The following is a 13,269-nucleotide window of genomic DNA, read 5'->3' as shown; positions in this document are numbered from 1 at the left end:
AGTCAGGCCTGCTGGGAGATGAACACGTGCTTCCAGGGTTCACAGAGAGAGGGGGAGAGAAAGGGTTTGAGACGTTGATACATGGATCATTAAGTCTCTTGTTCAGTCATTTTCTTCTCGTAGCAAGGATCAGCAGAAGGAGAATAAAAGCTCTGACAGTGTGCTGAAACTTTACTGGGTGACAAAAGCACGACTCCAGATATTCTTAGCGTGAACTGACTTTTACACTGCTCTGACACCGTCTGCCCCTGACCTCTGTGAAGCTTTCAAACCAGCTGTCACCTTTGGTGGCACAGTAAGCAGATTCAGTATAGGAGCAGTATCTCACACAGCAATAAATCAATGCGTGGCAATAATGGGCATGCCATAACATCAAACCAGTTTACTTGTTTTTTCCTGCAGCTGATTATTTTTAAGATGTGTGACACAGGACAGAAAGGAGCAAAGGGACTGTGGTGCCTTGCTCGCTTGGCTCTTTCTCTGGCAGCACGGAGAATCAGAGGTGAAGGAGCAGAACGTGAACTGCGAGTCCTTTGCACTTGGTTGTTTTTCAGAGACCTGCAGTATGAAAAGGGACAGTGTGTGCCATAGCTCCTGAAGCTGGTGGTAGGTCAGACAGAGAAATCCTTCAGGAAGGACAGATGTCAAAGGACTGGGATTTTGTTCCTATTTCTTCCAGTGATTCATTCTCTGGACTCAAGCGGGTCTGCTGCCTTATTTCCCTGTTTCTCCTGCCCCATTCAATATGTGCAGTCATCCTGCCTTTCTAAAGCTTCTCTAGTATAGGACTTATGTATAAAGGTAGTGCTAGTAGTGGGGCACAAGACAAGATTAGTCCCCTATTTTGGGACATGTGCAGGACTGAAATTCTAGTAATTGTGGTCTTTTTTAGAGGCTTGTGTCTAACACACCGAATCCTTCCGGGGCATCATCTTAGATGAGTGGTATGAGGGACAATTCCTCATATGCCTTGTCACACTGTTCAGATCCTGCCTGGCTTTTTCTCCACTGCAGAGGGTTTGGGCTTGAGGATCCATTTCCAGTTTTGGGAGCCTTTCCTTTCTGCTTCTTGGCCAGTGATTCCCAAAAAGGAAGTTAACTTTAGCTTGTTTTGGTGAGTTTATAGCATCTCACAGCTTTCATTTTTGATTTTGACCAACCAGGTTTCATACATTAGAGGGTCCCACAAGTTTCTCATTGAGCAGGCAAGCTTTTTTCAAGGCAAATCAGTGCTCAGTTTAAGTAACCCCCTCTCAAAAGACCACAGACATAATTTCTGAAGCCTGACTGTACCCATTAATAATATGCCTGTCATTCCTGCGAGTGAATGGAGCTAAAAACAGGTGTTAAAGCCAGCAAGAAAATGTCATCTTTAATAAATAGCGCCAATACCTTTGCTGTAATTCTCCAGTCTGTTGGGATCAAGAGAAATTCTGAGAAATTAATGCAAGTGAGGGCACTTTGACCATCAAGCTGCTTGAGCAGACTCAATATGTTATTCAGCTGGAAGAAATTCTGTCCTGACCCCATGCTGTCTGTCACCTCTTCTTCTCTCTTTTTCCTCCTTGCTTCCAAAATCCCACTTCCCAAAGTGGAAACCCCAATAGTGCATATGCACTGCAGTATTCTGGCATCTGTGTTAGTGGCAGAGTTACGCAGAGCAATAACTAGATCTTGGTGTTGTCATTAAGATGGCATTGAAATCTAATCTCAAACTGCTTATCCTGTATTTGTTGTACTCTCTGTATTGTTGCTAAGCTCTCTCCTTTGCCTGTGCTCATTAAAACTTCAAGCATTAATATCAGAGAGTGGCAAACTGCTAGGATATAGGCCCCTGGCGAAAAGACCTGGATATAACCCATACTCTGGGGGGTGAGGGGGAGGAGGGAGAGGGGGAAATTGTTAAAGCTGGCATTCAGCATTGATGGGAGTTGTGCACGCATTTCCCTTCACCCCATATTGTACTGCAAACAGACTGGTGCAGGAGAAAAGCATTGTCCCCTGGAATTGCACAGGACTTTAATCTGAAAACTTTGAACTCCTGCAGTGGAACAGTAATGAAATGTAAAAGCAGTGTGTGAAAAAAGCTCCAAACAGAAATTCAGAATAATAATATATATAAGGGCAGAGGGCTCTTTAATTTAACATACAAATGCATAACACTTCACAGGCTGGTAGCTCAAGCCAGACAAGTTCTGACTGCAGATAAGCTGCGTATTTTTGATGCTGGAGAGTTCACCTGAGGATATGACAGATTTTCCACCACCCAAAGTCTGTAAACCCCACAGTCTAGCTCACCTGAAGGTAGGAGTGCAACACTCCACCTCATTTTATGCAAAGTGAAAGTTACAAAGGCTCCTTCTGTCTTTAAAAGTATATGGCTACAATCTATGGCTACCATAAATCTAAAAGATCAGATCCTAGTGTTTACTTACTTCTCCCTCAATTTACCTCTTCATGAACTTCAGCTTTTTAGTTTTCAATGGCTACGAGCAATGCTTGAAGAATTGAAGGTCCCCAAGCCAGGAGCGCTCATCAGAGGGGTCTCGTGTTCAGTGGTGGAGTCTCTGAGTTGTCAAAACAAAAATGAAGTGGCAGTTGCTGTTCTTTTCATGCCCTTTGGAGTCAGCAGCAGATTTCCAGGCTCACTAATGGAAGACTGGTCCTGAATTCACTTTGAGCGGAGTTTAGCACTTTAGTTTTCCAGGTCTTTGAAAAGTCTTGTGGTTAATCAACCAAATATATTACATATTAGAAGATCAAAGGAAACACAACTTTGCCGACCCCCAGAAAACAGAAGACAATGCAGCTAGTGTCCTACAAACAATACAAACCTATTTTACATCTGAAAGGAGAATGTTACCTTCTGAACATGCAGTTGTTGGGTATCTGTTCCCAGAAGTTTTCTATGTCTAGTCCAGGAGGGTGTCCATCCAAATGGCCATCATCACTGAGAGAGGCCACTGTTCCTGCTAGCTGAATGGACCCCAGTTCTACCTGCTCTTCTGTCTTCCTCTGTGCTCTGTAGCCTCATCTCAGAACTTGACAGTCCAACTTCAGAAATAATGATTTTCTGGTGATGCAACACTGAGTCAGTGCAAGAGGTTCAGGTCTGACATGAATCCATGGGATTCATAGGTTTGATTATCATTGATTGCATATGATCAGTCACTGTCAGAGGCACCAGATTCAAATGAAGATGTTTCCCTACATTTGGGCAATGGTACCATAGGAGAAACAAAGCAATCTATCATGAGCGAGTGCAATATCATTCAGCACATCAAATTGCAATGAAAGCCTAAGTAGCATATCTAATGAAGATCACTCTAAGCCATCCAAAGAAAGGTTTTCAACTCCCCAGAGTGTTCTGCCCATGAACCAAGAGACAGGTAGTAAATTGTGCTTAAATAAATATACATCCAAGGCACAGATTTCTTATGTTTGTTAAAGATCTCAGTGGTCACCAAGAAACTTTTTATTTTTCCACCACCCTAAGGGAACTATAAAATGTGTTGCCATTCCCACTGCCATGCAAACAAACTTTCCTTGAACAGTTCAGACAACAAGAAAATAGCGAGAGGGGAAGAGACTGATGCTATGAGCAAAGCCCAGATGGAATAGCCCACACTGAGCCTTCATACTGAACCTCGCCGGGTTTTGCCAAATTTAAACGTCTGACAGAGCCAGCCTGGAGCTCACTGCTGCCGAGACTCCCAGAATGATCTCACACCCAGTCATTTGGTGCATGAACTTTATGAGGACTTGCATTCAGTAGGAGGCAGTGACTCTCACATCAAAGATATTGGTTCAGCTGGGGTGAGACCATTAGCACAAAATTATGTCTAAAGAAAAATCTTTCCAGTACTTTGCAAGTCTCATTGTTGAAAAGTTCAAACTGAAACTTCTTCCTTTAATGGAAGCTGCTTTTTTTTTCCATTCCTCAGAGACTTAGAAAACAGATTATTCTTGTCCTGTTTGCATCAAGCCTTTTACTTACATGAAGCTCATTGAAGAGCTTCTTATGAGACATTAAAGTTAAACAAGCACCGAGCCTATCAGTCTTTCTGCTCTGGCCATGTTTTCCACATTTCTGGTAGTGTTCTTCTCCTCTGGACTATTACTACGCATCTTTACTGAGCAGTCACTTTCAAAACTGAACACAATATGGCATCTGAAGTCTTTCTAGTGCCAAAGAAAGGACTACTGCACATCTTTGAAGTTATAAACCTGTTTGTTCACTCTTGTATGGTGGTGATTTCTCTTTTTTCACAAGCAATTTAGCTTATCACCTACTGTGACACCTCACTTTGTTACAGAACTGTTATTGGAAAAATTTGTTATTGGTGTATTTGTATAAGCTGGAGTTTGTAACCTTGTGCTTGTCCCTGCTGAATTTCAGCTTTCCCCCTCCTACCCCAGACTGGTTATACAATTCTTCAAAATCATTCTGAATTCAAATCCTGTCCTCCTGTGCTTACAAAGCCTCTGAGCTTTATGCCATCTGAAAATTTAATAACCATACTCTCTTTTCTACTGCCTAATTCATTAATGAAAACACATGCCAGGATTGGATCCAGAACAGACCTGGCTGAACTCCACTTTCTACATCCTTCCACTCTGACAAAGCACCACCAATAACTTTTCTAATATGTTATCAAACCAGCTTTGCACCCAGTTGATCATTGTCTCATCTAGACCATGCTGCTGCAGCTTGCTTATGAGAATGTCACACGCAACCATTTTGAAAACCTTAGTAATGGTAAGATTTGTGACAGATACTTTTCCTTTATTCTTAAAGCCTGTTACGCTGCTCAAAGTGGAGATTAGATCGGTTCAAAGCAATTTATTCTTGACAAGTCCACATGGGCTACTTGTCCTTACAGCTACATGAAGCAGCTGCTACTGCGACTTATCTTCCAGGTGCTTATGAAATGTGCATTTGTTCCAGAATTTTTGCAAGACTTGAAGGCAAGAGATGCTTGATTCCAATCCCCCTCCCCCAACAAAAACAACAACAAAAAAAAAAAAAAGAAAAAAAATATGCTTTTTAACTTAGAGTATATATATTCCTTATAGCTACCACGACTTTTTTTGCCTTGCACAGGCCTAGTGCTGTGTGAAACAGTTATCTTTAATGCAACAGGCACTTGCAGCTTCAGCCTCAGGAGAAAGATTCAGGGAGGGCTGGGGACCGGGACTCCAGCAGAGCTCATTAGAACACAAGCACATCCAGGCTGAAAGGATTTGGTAGTGCCTGTACCGCGTCATGGCCAGTGGTCCCATGGTGGTAGTGGAGGGTTACAGCTCCTCTTCCAGCTTGGGAAACACAGCTCAGAAACCTGTGGGAAAACATTAACTTCCGTTTCCCTACTTGTTTGCTGTGCAGAGGACTTTGGCCCAGCCATGGTGCAGGGAAAAGACAGTCACTGGGAGGGGGAAATGACACACGTATTGAGGTACCTAACCCATTTTGGTCCCATCTTGCCAGCTGGGAGCTCTCCTTGTCTTTTCTTCCTGCGTCCTATTTTCAAATAGATGTCCTTAATCCTATTTCTTTGACTCAGAATGGGCCTCAGTAGCGTGTAATTTTTAAGAAGGCAGCAGGGAACTGACAGTTTTGATCCTTCAATAACTAGTTTCAGTAGCTCACAGTGTGCATCTGTGTGTGTTCCCTGGGCAGCTATGTCAACTAGAGGATGTCTGCACCCTTCGACTTGTAAAAAGGGTTTTTCAGATCAGCCCAGGCATCTTCTTTTGATCTACATGAAAGGAGGATTCCTTTTTGTTCTCTACCACTGGCTGTTAGGAGGTTGGCCCTTTGCATTGGGTCTGTACGTTCAAAAAAAGAATAGAAAAAAAAAAGTTAGCTCACACAGGCTAAATATCTGCCAGACTGATTGCTTCTGTGTAGTTTTCACACATAAAATAGTGTTGCACTTCAGCTATTTCTAATCATCCATACAGTAATAACAGCATGGTTCTGTGTCTCTTGCTGTCACACCTGTTTTTCAGGTGTAAAGCAAACTTTATCCAGACTGAATAACTGTGATTTGTTCCTAGAACACTAATAAACCTAAATTATCCGTTATTCCTAATTTTTTTGGGCAACTGTGAGGTTCAAGTGCTTTGGACATGCCCTTGATTCCCTCTTCTAGTGTTTGGTGGTGTCAGGGCTTGTGCAGCTGGGAAGAGTTGCATGGCCTGTGTATGGGACCTAGAGGCAGAACTTCTCTGTAGATGCCTTTTAAGCTAATGTCTGTCCAAAGGCTACTGCCCTTCCAAGAAGTTGGGCTTGATGACCCTGCTCGTTCCTTCCACTTCTGTGGTCTTAGTTGTCTCTTTGCTTATTAGATGGTATTGCTTGTTGGGAACATGTTAAACTGATGCTCTGTATACCTAGACTGTTCCTGTTCGAAATGTTAAGGTTATTTTTCTTTAGCTTTTTGTATTGTTGTTAGTACTGTACAGGCTGACACCACTTCTGCACAGTTATGACACTTTCTGCATAGGGATATTTTTTTGTTTCCTAGAAAACTTTTCATGGTCTAACTGAATGAAACCAGAAAAGAAAATGAAAGAAGTTATATGATGCCATGGGTATGTGTACATGTGGATTCTGCATCTTCATTTAGCAAAGCCAGTAGGCAGATGCCCTGTAAGATCCCAGTTCCTTGTCCTGTTTTAATATTCAAAGCACTTTACAGACTTTTGTGGATGTCATTGAGTTCATGCTAGACCTTCAGATGTTTCTTCAGAAAGGGAAGATAATGATGGACTGATATTATACAGGAAAACTAGCGTTTGCTTTATTTGAACTAGGTAGATTGTCACTGTAAACAGCCCGCATTTCAGACTGGTAGAAAGAGCCTAAGCCAAAATCTTTTTCCTCTTTAGAGAACAGCACGTAGGATATTTTACAATTAATTTTCAAAATGAAATTTGCTTTTTAGTAACAAAAGTCCTCCCTTGCTCCCTCCCCCACAATTACATTTAAATAGGAATAGTGTTTTATTCCAGAAGAATCAAAAGTTTACCTGTAACTTTCCTTATTGTAAACAATACCAACAAATCTTTCTCTTATTTTCTTTTCCCTTCTGTGTACACTGCATGTATTATATGTTGTCAAAATATAGACATTATTGTTGCAGAAAACACTGAAGATTTATCTAATCCTCTGGATAAAAAGAGGGTGGCTACAGGAATAAAGTTAAAAGAGCAGGAGTTGTTGAACTGCAGGATCATTCAGGAGTCCACAAAGACTGGTTCCCTCTTATCTCCAGGATCGATTGTAGTTATCAGTCTCTGTCACTGATTGCAAAGAACTCCTTAGCCAAATGGTCTCAAACTGATTCCCACTGAGGACCCCTCCATGCCACAGTAGTGCTGTGCATTGCCAGCCTTGTTAGAGCTTCTTGGAGAAGAAACGAGGACCAGAGGGACCCTAAAAAAGCTCTTCTCCAGAGGGATTCCCTGCAGACCCAGCTTGCTAGAGCTGACGGGTGTTTCCTTGAATAGGATGCTCTGAGGTACGAACTGCCCCCTGGGTAGAGTTGCTTATATATTTTCTGAAAATACTTATCAGGAGTCTTCTGCAGGCATCTCCTAACAAACGGCTTCTGGCTTGAGCCCACAGCTGGGGAACTGTGGGGAACTTACAGCAATAAGCTGCAGTAAGCTCTCAAATTTAATATCTGCCACAGAGAAATCAATGACCTCGGCTACAAATCCCTTCCCTTCACCTGAATCTGCAGCCAGAGAGGTGTAAAGTCTTCAAACATTAAGGCCAAACAAAGCTTTAGAGGCGATATGGCGGTATTAATTGCACACTGTGGTGCTCACTGGCCATTTCGGTATATGACAGTCTATGCCTGTGATCCTTTGGTCAGTGAATACGGCTCAACTAGTTGGTTTCTCCTGGCTACATCTGGAAAACATCCAGAGGGCTTAACCTGCTGGAAATGGTGCCTGGAAGCACCACTCTTCTAGCACTAGACTGTGGAATGCACCCTGAGCATTAAGGCTGGAACTAACAGATGTATTTGCCTAGTCATTTTCCTGAAAGTCATTCTCCCGCACCCCCAAAATTCCCAACAGAGCTTAAAACTTCAAAAGCTGGGTTGTAATACAACAGGAACTAGGGCGCTAATAATTTTAAACCCAAGAAAGCTCGAAGTGGGAGAGAACAAATGAAAATCGGTTTATAAACACAGCTCTGTACTGGCAGTGCAGTCCTTTATTTGAGATTTGTTATCTCTCCAGTAATCTTTCAGTAGCTTCTGGGATTGTAACATACTGCACATGGTACCCTCCGGAGTAGTTTCTTCTCATCCCTTATTAGTCCTGGCTGCCTGGCTCCGGAAGAAGAGCTGTGCTGGTTCAGATCAAGGGTTAACTTGGACCATCTGTGTAGTATTCGCTCTCTAATTAGGGCCATAAAAAGTAGCCTAAGGAAAAATAAGGACAAGGGAAAAACATTTAATACCACCCTTTAATGCTTCATCAATTTCTGAGTATTTACAGTACAGGAGAGACCTTAACCTGATGTAGCTTGTCTGCTTAGTAGATAATCCCAGGTTCTCTCTTCCAAGCACCAGTCCAGTCTGTTTTGAGCCCTTTCAAACTTATTGCACCCACACCATCTTTGGCAAGGAGTTTCCTAGGTCTACAGTCCATTTCCCAAAGAATCAACCTCCTTTTGATGTCTCCACTGGCCTCACTTCATGGTACTCTGAACAGTCAGTTCTCATCCATCCTCTCTTTGCTGCTGGTGAGATACAGGCACCTTGTACCTCCTGCCTGTGCTGCAGCCTCCCTCCTGGCCATGTTTCTTCTCTCCCCGTTCCGCATGTCATCTTGAAAGTTTTTCTCTTCCAGGCTTATTTAGTTATTCTAAGGAAGGCAAAAGCTTCTCCCTTCTTGATGCTTTTACCTGGCCAGGTTGTAGCATCACCAGTAAAAGGAAAACAGATGGCCTGCCTTCTTGCTGATCAACCACAGCCTTTGAAAGCAAAACACATAAACAACATGTGAAACACGTATGACTGATCTCACTGAGCTTTGTTATTGTGGTTTAAGGAATCCCTTCTTTTTTTTTTTTTTTTTTTCCCAGCCTCCTCTACTCCAGCAGTTTTTCTTTGCTCAAAAAATTGGCATTTCTTTTTCAATTAAAATAGAACAAGGACCCTTTTTGAGCAAATCTATTAATTAAAGCTAAACATGTTTGGCGTTGAATTGCAAGGTCTCTGTGGGATAAAGGACATTCGAGTAATATTAAAAGAAAAGATGCAGACTCATCTAGCATGAAAGCACAAGCTAGATCTATAGTAAAGACTACTTTAGTCCCACTCACTTGTGTGCAACTGCAGCAATTTACTGCACTTGACCTTTAGCATGAGATTTAGAGAGGAAATGTTTGATATTCTGCTCTATTTGCAAGAAACCTATGAGGCAGTTAAGTAATACTGTCTTCTTTTCCAGATTGTTCCCTGAATAATTTCTTTGATACTCACTCAGAATTCCAAGGCCTTGATTTCTTGCTCAACAATCTCTTAGGAAGAGAAAGCCTACCACTGAACACACAACATCTTGACATCACAAGCCCATACGCTCCTGCTTTTAAATTCTTCCTTAAAGTCCTTCAAGATTTATACCGAGAATCAGCACAAATGCATTTTTTAGAGAAAAATCTATGAAGCTTGTTAAAGTAGGTGGAAATCTGCCTGTCCTGGAGGTTAGCATTTTGGCTTTGTTTCCTCCAGCACTTTGCAAGACTTGGGAATCAGTTCTAAATTTCACATGAAATAACCTCTACAGGAGACCCATCATAAATGCACCGAATAGTCTGCAGCAAAGATGGCCTCTCACCTTTTGAGAGGTGCTGGCTATATATGAAGTCATCATGAAGTATTTTCTACTGGTTATTCTGGAACCCAGAGTTCTTTCAATAATGGATGAGAAGATCATCAATTTAATTCTTGCCACGTTCATTTTACTCTAGAATTTCAATATACTTATCCAGATATCTGTGTATAGCCTTCCAGCATTATTTCTTTCTTTTTTAAAGACAGAATGGGAATTGTGTTTCTGAGAGCTTTAAGCCCTGAGCTTTGCAGGTCCATCGCTATGTTAGAGTACAATAAAACAGCTACACAAGACAGTCCTTACAGTTTTCCATAGCTACAGTTTTCCAAGCTCCCAGACTGGAAACTGCGCTAAGAGAGTGCTGCAAAGCTGCATATACAATGTTTTAGGCCATGTTTCAGAAGCAGGGTAGGATGATGAGCACGGGGGGAACAGAACCAATTTTCAGGAAGAGGCCCCTCGAAGGCAGCAACCAGGTCTTTAAGAGGCTGAGTTGCATTCATGCAGTTAAGTATGTCATTCCAGAAGCCAGGCTGTGATACTGGTCATTTTGTATGACCAAGACCTATCTTTTCCACAGAATAACATCTCTTATTATTAATGAAGGACACAGGCTTTCTCTTTAATCCTCCCAATCTCTTGCTGTTGAACGGTATTTACTGAGTAAATCACAAGTGCGTGGTTGGTTTTTTTTCATGATTACTTTGGCTCTTGGCTTTCATTCCTTGCCTCCTTGACTACTGAAGTAGTCCATGAGGCCAAGTGAAACCATTGCTAACCTAGGCAGCAGAATTTTAGACTGGATTTTGTAGCATCTGTTGAACCATGCTAACTTTTGTACATGAATAGCTTGTCCAAAATGATGTCCAAAATGAAAATGCGATTTCACAAGACTAGGCATGCTTATGCCTCTCTATTGCTGCCTTTTTTTTTTTTTTTTCCATGATGCAAGTGAATTTTGTGCAGTTTTCAGTCCATAATATATTGTTGATGCAGATACTTGCTACAGATAACAGCACTAGAAATGGCAGCAGGGATCGAGAGCTACGGTATTTTTATGTGGATAAATTTTATAAATGAAAAGTGCCATGAAAATGCAAGGCATGAATACATTATGGCCTCCTTAGCTTTCAGAGCTGTCCAAGGGCTCAATAAATGTAATTACTTTAGCCACATGCTTTCTTCATGCCATGTTAACAGAAGTATAGTATATAGAATATATAACAAAGTATAGCAACTGATAAAACTCCTTTGGCCAGACTTTGTTCATTCATTCACATGTGGAAAAAAAAATGCCTACTGAAGTACTTTTTGTTGCCTGTGTGGTGAAGTTTTAAAGAACCAGGCTGGAATTATCACAACAGTAAGTATTCTAGGCCATTATGTATCTGGTTCAATAGCTCAAGAGATAAGCACACCCTTTGCCTCCAGAAATTAAAATCAGCTTAGTACAAGACTATGGTCAATGAGCATTCACGTTCACACTTGTCTGCCTGGGATAATGCTCAGGGATTTGAGAAAAAAATAAGTAAGTGGAGAAAAAACATTGAATTGTAGAGGTGGGATTGCTGTTCAGTCCCTGCTTACTGGACCGAGGCTCAAAAAGTCACTGGGTGAAGAGCAAATCCAGCACAGCAAGTGTCGGGGGATGCTTGTCTGTACCAAGGGAGAGGAGTGACATGCAGAATTAGAGACAGAGGAAGACAAGGCTGATATTACACAGGCTGCTTGATTTAGCTGCTGCTCACCTACCTATCAAAGGTGTCTCAGGCTAGACTAGATTCAGTATGCTGGCCCACAGTAGCATCTCATTGTATATAGATTTTTCTGGCTGCTGACTGTTTTTATCAAGATCTCTGTAACAACAACAAAAAAGAGCAAAGTCAATAAGATTGTGTGCAAGTTATTGAAGAACCTTAAATCCTTAGGGTTAGCAGCAGTACTTTCTATCCATTTTTGATGTAACAGCTGTGGAAGTTGTCTGGGAGTACCACAAAGTGTTTTCAGAAAAAGATTGCTTTTATTCGGTTGACAGTCTTCTATTTATAGTTGGCGAATATTTCCACGGTGCAGGTTTATGAGCATTCTGTAGGCTTTCATATCATGACTCAAGCTTAAGCCAGTTATAGCCATGCAGCAGGTTGCACGTGAGGCTTTTTTGCTGGGAGGAGCAATAGAGGATGTGGTAGTTACAGTCATCTCAAGAACAGAGCTACCAGCCACAAGGTACAATAATGCAGAAAAAATAGTTTAATGCCTTAAAAAGTCAAGCTTAATAATTTGGTTTGCCAATGCATAGACAAAAAATATAGAGGTAAGGTACCCAAAAGCTGCAAGTCCCTTTGCTTCAATGTATTCAGTGATAATGATGAGGAAACAGATCCCAAGCAGAAAGTCAACAGACTGCACCTCAAACTGTGGGTACTTGCTGACTACAATCCCTGCTGAAGATGCAGCTATCTTTGTGCTCTGTGCTGTGGGATACCTTACCCAGAGTACCAAAATATTGTTGAAGAGATCTAGAGAACATTACAACATTGTGTGCTTCCTTAGATGCAAAGCAATGCTAAACTTGTGTGCAAGTCAAACCGTTAGGGGTGGAAAAAAAGGTAAGCCCTAAAACTTAGGCAATGTGGAAGAGATCTTTTCCCAAACTGGGACAAGAACAAGAACGTAAGCTTTCAACGTCTCTCACTCAGAAATTGCAGGGATTGGCATGTTATTCTTAATAGCGCAGTGCATATCAGCTCTTCTTTTCCCAAAGAGATTAAGCTGCCCCAGCATCTTCTGTCATTCAGATCAGTCCGTCATTCACTACGTGTGAATTGTCAGGTTAGATCTCAGACATGTTCCCTGCAGACTTATCTCTTGTGCCCCAGGCAAGCACACACTGTGAGTGTAAAGTACATACAGGAGGGAATTGGAACAATCGACCACAGAGAGTGTCGCTGACATCCCACGGGAGTCTGTATCTGTCTGAGATGGATTACAAGATCCTTTCAGAGAAGAGATGATAAGGGAAAATAAGGAGAATCATGGCAGTATTTGAAATGTATACCTTGCACATGCCTTGCACTCTATCCAATATGCCTGCTTCTTTGACAAACATGGGGCTATTTATTCATGTTGAAATAAAACCAAAATACAGAGGCATATTAATAATTGGAGGAAATTGTTTTAGGAGAAGATATATAAAGCTTGTGGGAGTGTGCTAAGGGCAAAACAAAGCAGTGTATCTGGGTACTGGGGTTTATTTAAGAACCGAGACAGGCGTTTTTACCCTACTTGGTTGTCTCAGACTCAGTCACATCCTTTGCCACACAGTGTTTGCATTCATCAGGATTCATCTTCCCTTCCCTGCAGGGAGGTCACTGCTGGCCTGGGAAATTTGAGAAGAAAGTCATGTTG

Source organism: Numenius arquata, chromosome 3 (genome assembly GCF_964106895.1).
Source record: "Numenius arquata chromosome 3, bNumArq3.hap1.1, whole genome shotgun sequence".
Classification (NCBI taxonomy): Eukaryota; Metazoa; Chordata; class Aves; order Charadriiformes; family Scolopacidae; genus Numenius; species Numenius arquata.
The sequence above is the reverse complement of the archived record's forward strand: the minus strand, read 5'-3'. Positions refer to the sequence as shown.